The following is a 13,441-nucleotide window of genomic DNA, read 5'->3' as shown; positions in this document are numbered from 1 at the left end:
ACACGCCTACAGATCCCCATACATACACACATACACATACACACCTCAGATGCATACACACGTGTGCACACGTGCACACACACATACACATGCACACCTACAGACACACACACACACACACCAGGCACACTTTCCTGTCTTCTCCCCTGAAGTTGTGTAAAAAGCACCCATGAGTGTGTAGTCCCTTTTCACTTCCATGCCCTGAGACTACACTTTCTTTATCAACTTATGTCACGAAGTTCATCTGACACGACCAGTGAAGGAGAGGGAATGAGAGGGTACCCAGGCACATTTTTATGTGAACGTGTGAAGACAGAGATGGTGGGCACTGCTCTGTTCATTCATTCGCTTTGCGTCTGTCCTCACAGTAAGCAGGGACATCTTAAGTGAGATAAACGTGAATGTCAGCTGCAGAGTTGCTTTAATGACATGTAAATGTGGCGCACTTGTTTTTTAGCAAGATGGTTTGTCTCCTTTGAAGGGTGAAGAAAAGAGAAACTTCTTTAAAAAAAAAAAGGAAAGAAAGAAAGAAAGAAAATTCACATACCAAATTCTAGGTAAGAGCTAGAACGTGTTAGGATGAAAAGTTCCTGTAGTAGTTTTCTCTCTTTTTTAAGCACACAAAAAAGGAAAACTTTAATGAGATATCCTTAACTTAAGAAACCATTGCTCCCACACAGTTATATCTACGTTCCAAATGACTCACTCTTATTTTCTCCATAACTCTAGCTTAATCAAATGGGGGAGTTCTTCGCAAAAATCTCTCCTATTGTTAAAAGTCACCACAAATGCCTCAGTTAATCAGCTAGCCTTCGTGGTAGAAATTAACATTCGTGGTTTAAACTTGTAAGGTCTATAGAGGTTGATTAAGCAAGGCAAAACAGAGCCCATTCACACCAAATTGCCTTCAGTTTAGGCCAGTATAATGTAAGTCCTTCCAAACATTATCAGCATCCTGTTATATAACACATTTAGCACATTTAAATCCATAAGGGACGTAAATGCTTAGTTTTTCTTTTACTAAAAAATAGACTTTTCTACAGTATATTTTGATTCAGTTTCCTCTCCCCCTACTCCTCCCAGCTCCTCCCCCCTTCCCCTCCCATCTCCATCCACCCCCTTTCAGTAATATGGCTAAGGACATTTTTAAAACTCGTAGGAGACACGTCATGCACAGTTTGCTATAGTCTGTAAGTTCTTCTTTTGTTCAAAAATACATCTATAATGGTTATTTTGATGTCCTTTTTCTTCTTTTTTTTTTTTTTTTTTTTTTTTGGTTTTTCGAGACAGGGTTTCTCTGTGGCTTTGGAGGCTGTCCTGGAACTCGCTCTATAGACCAGGCTGGTCTCGAACTCACAGAGATCCGCCTGCCTCTGCCTCCCAAGTGCTGGGATTAAAGGCGTGCGCCACCAACGCCCGGCGATGTCCTTTTTCTTCTAAGTAAGATTGAGATATCGGTCATTATGTTGCTTTAAAAAATGGCTTTGTTATCAAAACTGGCATTTAATAAATCGCAATACAATATTACAAATAGCCCTCCTGCTTCACAACTCCTGTAACGAACTTCTAATTCAGGGGTGATGGTTTTAAGGTTTCATCTGGGCTGACTGGCTCTCGTGGTCCTGAAATGTGCTATGCAGACTACTGCGTGGTGGAGAAGACATCAACAGTCTTCTGCAGATGTGAACCCCAATAGTTACTGGTCCAGCAATACCAGTGGGTGCAATAGCAGCCTGAATGTTACAGGAGTGGCCAACTGCTTTCTGAATGGATTTAAGGTTTGCTCCATGAGAGGACAGATACCTGGTAAATATGAAGAAAGAACTCACAGATGAGGACCTAGCGGGCCGGTGGGAAAACCTGCTCGCAGGAAAACCTGCTGCTATTATTGCACCGGCTACATAGTATCAAGATGTCCTCTAATTTTGTATCTCTCCGCCATAGGTCAGCGCAGCTCCCACATCTCGTGAGAGAAGTTTCTTTGCACAGTGTACAGCGGCTAACACAGAAACTCACAATTGGTCCAAGGTACAGAGATTAGAGAGTGCAGGAGTGCTCAGCCGCAGATGGGACATCTGTTTCGCTGCCCAACCCCTACTGAGGGTCTAGGACTGTCTCAGGAGAGCGGTCTGAATAATGCAAGAGCCTCGGAGGTCAGGGAGAACTAGAACAAAACAGTGTCTTCCGAGCAGGACGGGACCACTGACCACAACCATGAGTTCCCAGTAGCTGTGGTTACCTGCAGGAGATAAGCCAGCCAACAGTCTAGCACAGAGATGTAGGGTCTCGAGATCCTCCCTGTTCAACCGTCAAGCCAGTCAATGGTCTAGCGCAGAAGCCGTAGGGTCTCATGACTCTCCCCCTAACTGAGGAGATGTGGATAGTTGATGGCTTTGGGGAGTTGATGGCTTTGGGGAGAGAGAGAGTCCATTTCTTCAAGAATGTGGTCCCTGTTAGGTCAACCGCACTTTAGTGGATGGCCCCACACCCAGAGAACATATTAGAGACAGAGAGAGGGGAAAGCACCAGGAGGGTGGGAAGGCAGAAAGTCAGAATGGACATGGAAGGAGTTACGGGACTGGGAGGGTGAATAGGATCAAAATGTACAGCATGGAATTTTCAAAATTAATAAAAATATCTCTTTGAAAGGGGTTATCGTTTTAAAGTCAGGACATCTTCCTGGAGGATCATTTGAAGGCCAGAAGAAGGATAATTTTTTTATGAAAACTTCATTTTTGTGTGTGAAATCAGTCAGAAGAAAGACTCACACTACCAAACAGATGGAAAATTTGAAAAGCAGAGAGTAGGTAGGACCATGTAGAAAGGGGAGCAGGCAATGCTGCAGTCTTGGGTCTTGAGATCAAGAGAACAGCACATTTCTTGGTGGTAAGGCACATTGCGGTGAGAGAAGCGAGAATTGCTTATTTGCACCAGTGGAGCAGAGGGCACGAAGTTGCACTCAGAGCAGACGCTGAGCGTGAGAAACCACACACACCAGTGTGTTTACAGCTTGCTGCCGTAGCAACCAAGAAACAGAAGATTGTACTCCACGAGCTCCCCATGGACAATCTCCACGGGTTGGGAAGAGAAAAGGGTTGAAAGTCATGACACTAAGAATCAAGGGCCATAGGGAAAGTTTTAACCTTAGGTTCTTCCCAACAAGAACTTCGGAAGGTTGCTGATCTTGGGGAAGGGCACTCCCCTCAAATGTAAGGAACCAGAAGGAACCGTCTCAGGAACTAACCACAGCGTTTCGGGAGCCAACTCCCAAGACCCGCCCTCTTACTTCCACACGAACACTGTGGCACATACACCCACCCATCAAACCCTACACATGCACACACACGTGCACGTGCACATGCTAACACACACACACACACACAATCAATAATATAAGCAGATGATAAACAGCATCCCATAGATGTTCCTATGCAACACCTGAGGTCCTGCTGACCCAAATTCTCACATGCATTTGATATCAGTGAATTTTGTCTCTTGTACTTTAGGCTGAAGCTATTCTAATCCAAAATAATAATAATAATAATAAAGTACGCTCTATTTGCCATGGAATTTCACTTGTGTTTTCTCACTTCAGCTCTAGGCAGATGGCGCGTGAAGTGTGGTAGTTGCTTTTGATGTTTTGACCTTACATCGATACGAAGAGAATCCAGTGGAGGCAACTTCACACTGAGTTTCTACGTAGCCACACAGCCACAACTTGAGGCCACTCGTTGCTGTTTGCCCCCGGTGTGTTGGTGGAGACGGAACACGCGCTAAGTAAGCATCCTCACACTCAGCTTTATCCCCAGACGTGCATCCTAAGTGAGTGCCCCCAGTCACTCCCCTGCTCAGATCCTTTACACGGAGCCCAAGTGCCCTGAGCAAGTTTGAAACCTCCTAGCCTAGCATTCTAGATGCTCCGAAATCTGACCCTAGCGGCAAATGCGATGCGTTCTTCATCCCTCCCTCAGAGAGCAGCCGTGGTGAACCCAGCATGTAATACAGAAGACACAGAACCGACCTAACAAAATAATGAGGGGGCAGGACGTGCCAAATACACAAAATCTCAAAATTCAACTCCAAATCAGATGCAAGAGAGTAAGTCCAGCACTTGGGAGCAGAGGCAGGAAGATCAGGAGCTCGGGGTTATCTTCACCTGCACAGTTCAAGGGAAACCTGTGAACATGAAACCCTATCTCAAAAAAACAAAATAAGATATAGCTCAGTAATAAAGTACTTTCTTAGCAAACATGAGGTCCTAAAGCTTTACCCCTGTCTCCACAGAGCAAATCCCAAAGTCAACAATAAAAAAAGCACAGAGCATCATCAAAGATAAGCAAAATATTTGATTACATACTTCATTTATAAAAAAAACATATTTGAGGGGTTGGAGAGATAGTTCAATGGTTAAGAGTACTTGCTACTCTTGCAGAGAACCTAGGTTCGATTCCCAGTACACCCACCTGGCAGCTCACAACCATCTGTAACTCTCGTTCCAGAGGACCTGATGCCCTCTTCTGGCCTCCACGGGTACAAGTCATGCAGATGGTATGCTGATGCATGCAAGCAAACACCCACACAAATAAAATAATTTTTCTAAAGTACATGCTTAGATTATAATTAATTCAATGAAACAAGTAATGTCCCACATCATTAATCCTTAAAGAAATATAAATTAAAACTATATGAAAATCGGTTACACACCTATTGGAAAGGCTACAATAAAAAAGTCTGGCCCGACAGTGGGGGTGGTGCACATCTTTATTCCCAGCACTTGGGAGGCAGAAGCAGGCAGATCTCTGAATTAGAGGACAGCCTGGTCTACAGAGTGAGTTCCTGAACAGCCAAGGCTACACAGAGAAACCTGGGAGAGAGAAAGTGGGGAAGGAGGGAGGGAGGGAGGGATGGAGGGACAGATGGACAGACAGACGGACAGAGAGAGAGAGGGACAGAGAGAGAGAGAGAGAGAGAGAGAGAGAGAGAGAGAGAGAGAGAGAGTCTTCCCCTACCAAGTATGGGTGTAGAATTCTCATACATCATGGTGGAGATTTAAAAACAGTGAAAATACCTCAAGTGTAAGTTGTGTAGATCCTTAGACATTAATCATAAGGCCCAGCTGTTACACTACTATTCATCAACCAAAAAAACAAAATTAAAAATAGAGGCATGTGTCTATCGACAAACTGTTGTGAATAACTATTGAATCTCCATCTATAACAGCTCCAAACTGAAAACCATCAACTTGACCACCGACTGGTATAGCACTCAGGCAGTTGTGAGACATCCATATAAATGTTTACTACTCGAGAACTTTTTTTAAAAATGGGCTATTAATACAGTGCCTTAGCTGGCATTTCTACTGCTGTGAAGAGACACCATGACAACCATTATAAAGGAAAATGTTTAATTGGGGTTGGCTGGCTTGCAGTTCAGAGGTTTAGTCCATTTTTGTCACAGCAGGTAGCAAGACAGCATGGCAGGCAGACACAGTGCTGGAGAAGGAGCTGAGAGTTCTTACACCCTGACTCACAGGCCACAGGAAGTGGTCTGTCTCACCGGGGCACAGCTTGAGCACATACGAGACCTCAAAGCCCACCTCCAGGGTGACACACTTCCTCCAACAAGACCACAGCTGCCCCAACAAAGACATACCTCCTAATAGCACCACTCATTGGGGAGGGGGGCATTTTATTTCAAAACACCACATACTGGTAATAATAACTTGAAAATTTTTCAACAAAAAAAAAAATGTCCTGAGTGAAAGACACCAGAGGAAAAAATGTCCAGGAAGAGCAAAGGAGAGTGACCAAGGAGAAACAGGTGACTCCTTGCAGGCAGGAGTGCCTAATAGACGTGTGGAAGAGAACATTACAGACAGGATGGAGGACCTGTTGGGTGATTTCACGGGAAGGCTTAGTGCTCTGATCTTGGTGATGATTTCACAGGTATGTGCATGTATCAAAACATCTTGAATTTTACACTTCCAAGATGTGTTTCTAACGGGTACGGGTTCCAACTCAATAAGGCTGCTGACACAGAAAGGCTGCCTTACAAACGCACTTCCTAGCTCGCCAGTGTGGAAGGGCGCTCTCTGACCACCTCCGCCAGCATTTTTCTCTTCTCTCCTGCGGTCCCTGAGCACTTCCTGCCTCTCCGCCTCATCTGACTTCCCACACACCCCGCCTCCCTTGTGTGTGTGTTTCCAGTTATTGTTTGATGGGCATGATCTTGAGTTTACTCCCTTAAAAACATAGCCAGCATCTCTGGTCCTCCAACGGCCCTGGGAGAACGCCTTGCATGAAGTAGACCCCCCACCCCCCCACCCGCCCATCCCCCGCAAACGCTGTGTTGAGAGATCCATCTCCAGAGAAATATAGTTTATGTCATTTTTTTCAGGAGACAAATTATAGGACTTCCTCCTAGCCTTGATCAAGCTGATGGAAACAAATTCCCAATTTAAACTTAAGCAGTGCATTGCCAAACACAGCAATTTCCAATGTGGGAGATGTTAAAGAGTCCAAACACTCCAATAAATCATGTGTGACAAAAATCAGTGCTTTGGGGCCAAGAATCAGAGGGATTCACATCAGAACCCATACAATTAGCCAGCCTGGCCAAAGTAAATGTCTCAAGAGAGGCTGATTTGTAAACATCCTCATTTGCTTCCTCATCTAATGTTTATGTGAAACCATCCCAAAATGTACAGACAAAAGGCAAACTGAAACCCCAAAAAAGTCATGGGCTCCAAAATAAGTTGGCATCTCAGCTTCAGAAAATCATGCCAAGGTTTTGATTCCAATTGATTGATTATATCACCGAGGAATTTTTTGTTACACAAGACCCCGGCATTGGAAAGGTAGAAGTCTACATTTCTAGCTGAAACCCACTTGCGTCTGTGTAAGATCCCCCCCACTGAATAAAAAGGCTGTGGAGATACTCAAACTGAAAACTGGTATCGCCACGGCTATCCTTGTCTTGAAGATCCCTTACAGATGAGTAGGTGAAAAAGTCCTGGTTGGAAACTTCTGGACCTCCTTCTCATGCTGCCTGCCAGCCTCAGATGCAGCCGTCAGCTAATACTCGATGCAGGTGCCTCTCTGACTAAGCATTTGGGAGCTTGTGTAGGGTCTCTCGTGAAGTTCGGGCAGAGCCAGCATAACACTTCAGGGGCTGCAGGCAACCTCAGACGGAGCGCGGCCCAGCCATGCCTGTGTCAAGAGACCACTTGGCTACCCGGGGACCCTTCTCCCCTGGCCCCTTAGTTGTGCAGAGCCCCACACGCCGCGCTCTAAATGGCTTCTCATGGCCTCTCCTCCCTGCTGTCATGCTTCACCAATTCTCCTCTAGGTCCCAGGTCTCCTTGCCTCCTCTGTTGACTGTGAAACGCCCCCCACCCCCGCACAGGTTCAAGTGTCTGAACACTCAGGCCTCAGTGGGTGGCACTGTCTCAGAAGGCTGTGGACCCTTTAGGGGTGGAGCCTTGCTGGAGGGAGGGACACTGGGATGTCTAGAGGGTTTTAGAGCACACAAGCACTTCCTGGCCGCCTCAGTTTCCTGATTGCTGGTGCGGAGCGATCGGTCCGCCCACTCCTGCCTCCGTGCCTTCCCCACCGCGAGGGAACAGGCTCCCTCGAACTGTAAGCCAGAACAAACCTTTCTTAAACCGCTTCTCTGTAATTCTCTTCCACAGCAAGGGGAGTAACAAATACAGCCTCTCCACCTCCGTTCCTACCTGCTGTTTCTGCCCTGTCTGGCCCTGTCCACAGTCCCCATAAAAGATGAACCTTCATTTCTAGTTTCCATCCTATTTGGCAAGCTTTGATTTTAATCCAAAGTTTCGCTAAGTACATTGGAACCATTCTAATAGACCATAGAAATATTAAAAAACAACTACCACCTTTAAAAGCCAAGCCTTGTCACCATCTGGCTGGGCTGGAGGTGGAGCCACGGCTTCTCTGCCACGGAGCATCAGCCTTAACCTACCCACCCACGCTGGTTTCGTTTCATTCTTGAGAGAGAGAGTCACTAGTTCACTCAGGCTAGCCTTCGAACTTACTCTGTAGCCCAGACAGCCTTGGAAATACAACCCAGCCACTGAGGGGTGGCTGTTAACCTGGGAGACAGGCACGCTGATGCCACCAGACGCAGTTAATATGGCAGTCCTAACCCTGTTTTTCCCCAGAAAAGGTATGCTTGGGCACCTCCGTCATTAGCGGTCCCTCCCGCTATCTCAAGATTTTACCCCTGCCGGTTTTCTTTCCTCTGTAGCCTCTGCAACCGCGCCAACTTCCACAGTGTGGTATGAATAAAGCATGTGGTACTTGTCGACCCAGTGTTCAATGCCAATTGTATTCGGCTGAGACCGCGCAGCGAGTAATTGGTTCCAAATGGCAGGTGTGCAAGCCGCCGCAAAGGGAAGCCACAAAGACAAATGTTAGAAATGGCCTTTCACACCCACACAGGCAACGAAAGCAGAGAACTCCGCAGGGCACCAAGGTACGCTGTGTGCCTCTGACCAACCAGCCTCCTCCGGAGACAGGCTCCCTTCCAACCTTGACGTTCTGTTCTGCCACCGTAAAGGTGTCCCAGCTGTGCCGCCTCTGGGATTCGCAGCGCCCACTTTACCAGGCATGACTCATGCTGGGCATGTAGCAACGTCTTCCCACTCGGGTATCACTTGGAGGCACCAACACCAACGACAGCAAAGGAAGGAAAAAGGAAGAAAGGAGGGAGGAAGGAGGAAGGGAGGGAGGAAGGGAGGAGAAAGGAAGGAAGGAAGGAGAAAGGAAAAAAGGAAGAAAGGAGGGAGGGAGGAAGGAAGGAGGGTAGGAAGGAAAAAAGGAAGGAAGGAAGGAGAAAGGAAAAAAGGAAGAAAGGAGGGAGGGAGGAAGGAAGGAGGGTAGGAAGGAAAAAAGGAAGGAAGGAAGGAAGGAGAAAGGGAAGGAGTGTTCACCCACCTCTGCCCTCAGTCAGCCTTCCAAAGAGTAAGTGTGAAGCAAGTTTCCTTCAATTGGCTCGGGCTGCTAAGTAGTCAGCACATCTAAACGGCACGGGATAACCATGGAGCTGATTTAGCACAGCCTTGACTCTGAGAAGACATGCATATGCGTGAGTTGTGTGTAAGGCTGTATACATATGAATGCATACATCCACTACAGTGAAGGAAGTTCTTCACTGTGAGTGGTAGCGAGTAGCTGTGTTTGATCACCACCAGACAGACGCCACGCCGTGCCACGTGTAGCTCACCCGTGTAATCGTCTGTGAAGGTGCAGCATGCCAGGCGCCATCCCCGAGGCTGGAGAGATTTGTCTTTCTTACAGCTGTCTGCGTTTCCTCTCTGCAGAAGGAGGTGAGGAACGGCCGCTCCGGCTAAGCCGCATCACTTTTGGGGAGTATGTCCGCTGCGTTGAAGAGCAGAAGAAAATAAAGCCTGCGCAGGCTCCAGAAATCAGGAAGTACCAAGCAGATGCTGGGAGACCAGAGGAGCCTCAAGTCTGCGTACTTAGCAGCTGTCCATCTACTCCTGTCACGGTGAGGACCCAAGCGGCTGGGGAGGGTGACAGGAGTAGAATCTAGCTCATCAGGCAGGAAGCAAGCACCTCGCCTACAGGGTGAGACGGAACTGCCGTACCCAGTGGACAGTGACGGGCATGGAGGTGTTTCTCACAAGACATGGGCCTGGAATGTTTGAGCCACAAGAGAGACTTAAGCAGAACAGCTGTGTCTGAGTTGGTCTTTGCATCCCATGCTTCCAAGTTTTGTATCAGAATCCACAGATAACGATAGGGTTCAGAAGGCCTCTGGGCCCGAAGGAGGACACTCAGGGTGGAAGTTTACCGGCTCGAGACCCCACTGAGCTCCTTGGAGGCTGAGGGAACGTGTCTTGCGGCACGGTTGGCAAGGCGTACGGAGGCCAGTGTCCTCCCTCTAACAGAGCAACCTAGTCTGTAACATCATCCCTCAGCTAGAAAACCAGAGCGGAGTGTAGGGGGAACTTAAGACTCGGCCATCAGCCACACGGTGATCTAGAGATGCATACGGAGGTGGTAACCAAAGGGTGGAACCGCAGGGCTAACCACACCCACTGTGGGCATGACTAGAGACAGGGCGGGGAACTACGTCACTAGCCAGGCCCACTTTTGGGCGTGGCTGAGGCGTGTACTGAGGAAGGAATAAAAGACCAAGCGGCAGAGCCTCATGCCCTCTTTTCGGCTTCCGGTTCGATGAGGGGAGGGCTACTTGACTCATCTGGGTTGCCCGGTTTCTCTTGTGAGTAATTTCTACAATAAACAGTTACCTATGCCCTCAACAAGTGTGTCGTTTATCATTGCAGCGAAAACAGAGCCCAGCAACTTGGGCTTCCCTCGGTTGGTGTCTCCATACCCAGCTCACGACCTACTGATATCCCAGACGAGGACATCGGCGTCATCGAGGACCTTGTTCAAGTGTGCGTCTTTAGATTCCTCCCTCAACCCCAAGTCTGGCACTCAATCACTCAATGGTGCTTCCTTGAGCCTTTTGACTGGTGACTATGAGGCTCCCTCAAGGTCAAACATTTCTGCTGTCATCCGTGCTGACTCCTGGTGAAGTGGTTAGGTCACCGGACTCAGGTTGGCAATGCTCTTCTGGAAAGCGCCCGATCGGCGGTCTATTTCCGGTCCTTCGGCTCATTTGCTGTCTGGCACGGTCACTAAACGGCGCCTATCGGTTACGGGCATTGCATAAACGAATGGGCTTAGTGGTGTTCCCATACAGCTGTCCTTACAAAATCTCCAGTGGGGTAGACTTGGCTTTTAGACTGCGTCTTGACAACACTCCGTCACTGGTTACTGTTCTTAAACCTCTTTGCTTAAATCCTTAGCCGTTCGGGTTAACGCCAAAATCACTTAACGCCTTGTAGCACCTGTCAATGTCGGTGACAACGCCTGCCTGTAATCATCCAATCTGCATATTTAAGTGACTCCTAAAGGTGGGGCTCTGGCACACAGGCAGAAAATCTTCATCCCATGGAGACAGCTAAATTGAGAAATAAGTGGACAAAGTTGTATCATTGTGAATGTAGCCCATTGCAGAAAATGCCTAAAACATGTAGGTTTTTGCTGTTAAATAAGTTTAAATTTTCCACTGGTAAAGGAAAAGGGTTTATAATACAAAAAGGATTACAATACACACTTAAATTCCTTTTAGAATCATCATGCAAGTATATTATTCTCCCAATTCCAAGGCTGATGGGATTACCACTGTCCTGGCTACCACCCCTCATTAGGCTCACAGGGTCGTAGGTCAAGAGTTTAAAGAGGGTGAGGTGGGAAATGCCTGTGTCTCTCACCATCTCCTTCCCTGGGAAGACTGAACTTTCCACAGGACAGAATATTTTGGAGATCCTATATCCACATATCTAGTACCTGGGCTGAGAGGAACCAGATTAGACTAATCTTGGGATACTCACCAGAGTGCCAGTGTGTGGCCTCAATACATGGTATGACCCCTCATAGCACAGTGGCCTTGGAGTGACCACATTTCTTACTTAGAAACCCAGAACCCTAAGACAAAGTGTTCCAATGAGCAAGACAAAGAGGTATGGCCCTTATGGCCTGAAACAAGAAGTCACGCACGATTCTCCCACGCCTTCCTGAGGAAGAGATATACGACTATCCAGGCCGGTGGTGGCGCACACCTTTAATCCCAGCACTTGGGAGGCAGAGGCAGGCAGACCTCTGTGAGTTCGAAGCCAGCCCGGTCTACAGAGCAAGTTCCAGGACAAGCTCCAAAGCAATACAGAGAAACCCTGTCTCGATGGATGGATGGATGGATGGATGGATGGATGGATGGATGGATAGATACATAGATACATGGATAAAGATTGTCCAGATTCCAAAATTGATTGCAGTGCACAGAACCCACCTCTAGATAGGAAAGAATCTGAGTAATTTTCAACACTGTAGTCACCATACAGAGAGACATGGTTGTACACAACCATGATCTGTGCACAAAAGGGGCTGAGGCAGGAGGGTCACCATGAGTTCAAAGCCAATCTAGGATACACAGTAAACTCAAGACAAGCCTTGACTACATAACAAGACCCTCTCTCAAAGCACATGCACACCCATCACACATACACACACACATACACGTACACACGCGTACACATACACACATGAACACACATACACACACACCCCAGAGAAACCAATCATGAGAAATGAACATCGCAGAATGAGAACAATCTGTAAGACTTTATGGACTTTTCTTATGTTTATTCTGGAAAATAACAATGTTAGAGCTAGAAAGTCCAATATCAGTGAAGGCCAAATGTTCTCAGCTTTGGTCAAATGTCCTTTGGCTCGTAGCAACACAAAGAAATGGGAAGGAAACTAGAGGAGGTCAAGCACATTCCATGAACTTTTGTTTAAATGGAGTCAATACACTAAACCGCAGCCAACTTCACTATGAACTCAAAGGCGAAAGACTGTCTGAAAATCATCTGGTTTAAGTATACACTTTAGTCACCTTCTGAAAGAGGAGGCTAGGATGTGTTTCCATCTGTCCATAAAACAAACAAAAAAAGGCTGTCAATACCACATGGTACTGAACAACGTGTAGAATATGGGCTTATCCACTATCGAGACAGACTGACCAGCTGTTAGGAAAAAATAAATGCTCACAGTCCTCAGCCAAGTTGCCACAAATCCCTACCTGTCAAAGAACAAGGATGGAATTAAAGATGTCTATTTGTAGATTTTTCGGGAATATATGTTTAATAAATATATAAGGAGGGAGGAACAAATGAAATTGGATTTTTTTTTATACTTGTTATTTTTTTCTCCATTTAAAGTTGCTACTTTATCTGTGAAAGGAAGTATCAATTTAGGTATAACTTTATAGTGATTTAATATTTTGGATCAAATAGGTATATTCCCTGATAAGAAATAAAATATATGACACACTGATCATTTTTTTGGAACATCATTTGTTTAAGAAGTAGCTGGGGAAACAACCGATTGGAGTTTTCTTGTATTTCCAACTGAAAATAATTGTTTTGAAAGTGTTTAATGCAACATGTTCATTCCCAGATAAGATAATGAAGCTGAATCCCTCTCTCTCTCTCTCTCTCTCTCTCTCTCTCTCTCTCTCTCTCTCTCTCTCTCTCTCTGTCTTTCTCTCCATCCCCCTCCCTCTCCTTCTTCTTCCCTCTCCCTCCTTCCTTCCCCCACTCTACAGAAAGCTTCCCACATCAGGTTTCGAATAAGCAAGACACCAACCCTGTAGTGTGAAGATGCAGGCATTTCAGGACCTGCCCACCCCTTCAGCATAGCTTGACTTATCCTAACTAAAAGGCTAAGCATTTTTCTCATAACTCACAGGTTCCTATGAAGCTAAACTGCCTTGACTAACACACCCAGGGTCTTCTTTTCCCACACACAAAGAACCAAATATTAAG

General features: G+C 46.5%; 1 long non-coding RNA gene across 2 annotated transcripts in view; it reads right to left on the bottom strand.

The window, feature by feature from the left end:
* Positions 1-13,441, bottom strand: part of LOC110342709 — a 43,692-nt gene that overhangs the window by 28,347 nt on the left and 1,904 nt on the right. Inside the window, exons 2-3 of one of the 2 annotated variants that reach the window (XR_005876903.1) lie at positions 9,247-11,016; positions 8,958-9,088 (exon numbers count right to left, since the gene is read on the bottom strand). This is a non-coding gene — a long non-coding RNA (uncharacterized LOC110342709). The remainder of the gene's footprint in view (positions 1-8,957; positions 9,089-9,246; positions 11,017-13,441) is intronic. The other variant, XR_005876945.1, reaches the window with a different exon arrangement.

This window comes from Mesocricetus auratus, unplaced genomic scaffold (assembly GCF_017639785.1).
Source record: "Mesocricetus auratus isolate SY011 unplaced genomic scaffold, BCM_Maur_2.0 Super-Scaffold_2245, whole genome shotgun sequence".
In the NCBI taxonomy this organism is placed as follows: Eukaryota; Metazoa; Chordata; class Mammalia; order Rodentia; family Cricetidae; genus Mesocricetus; species Mesocricetus auratus.
Note: the sequence above shows the minus strand (reverse complement) of the source record. Positions and strands in the feature narration are given on the sequence as shown.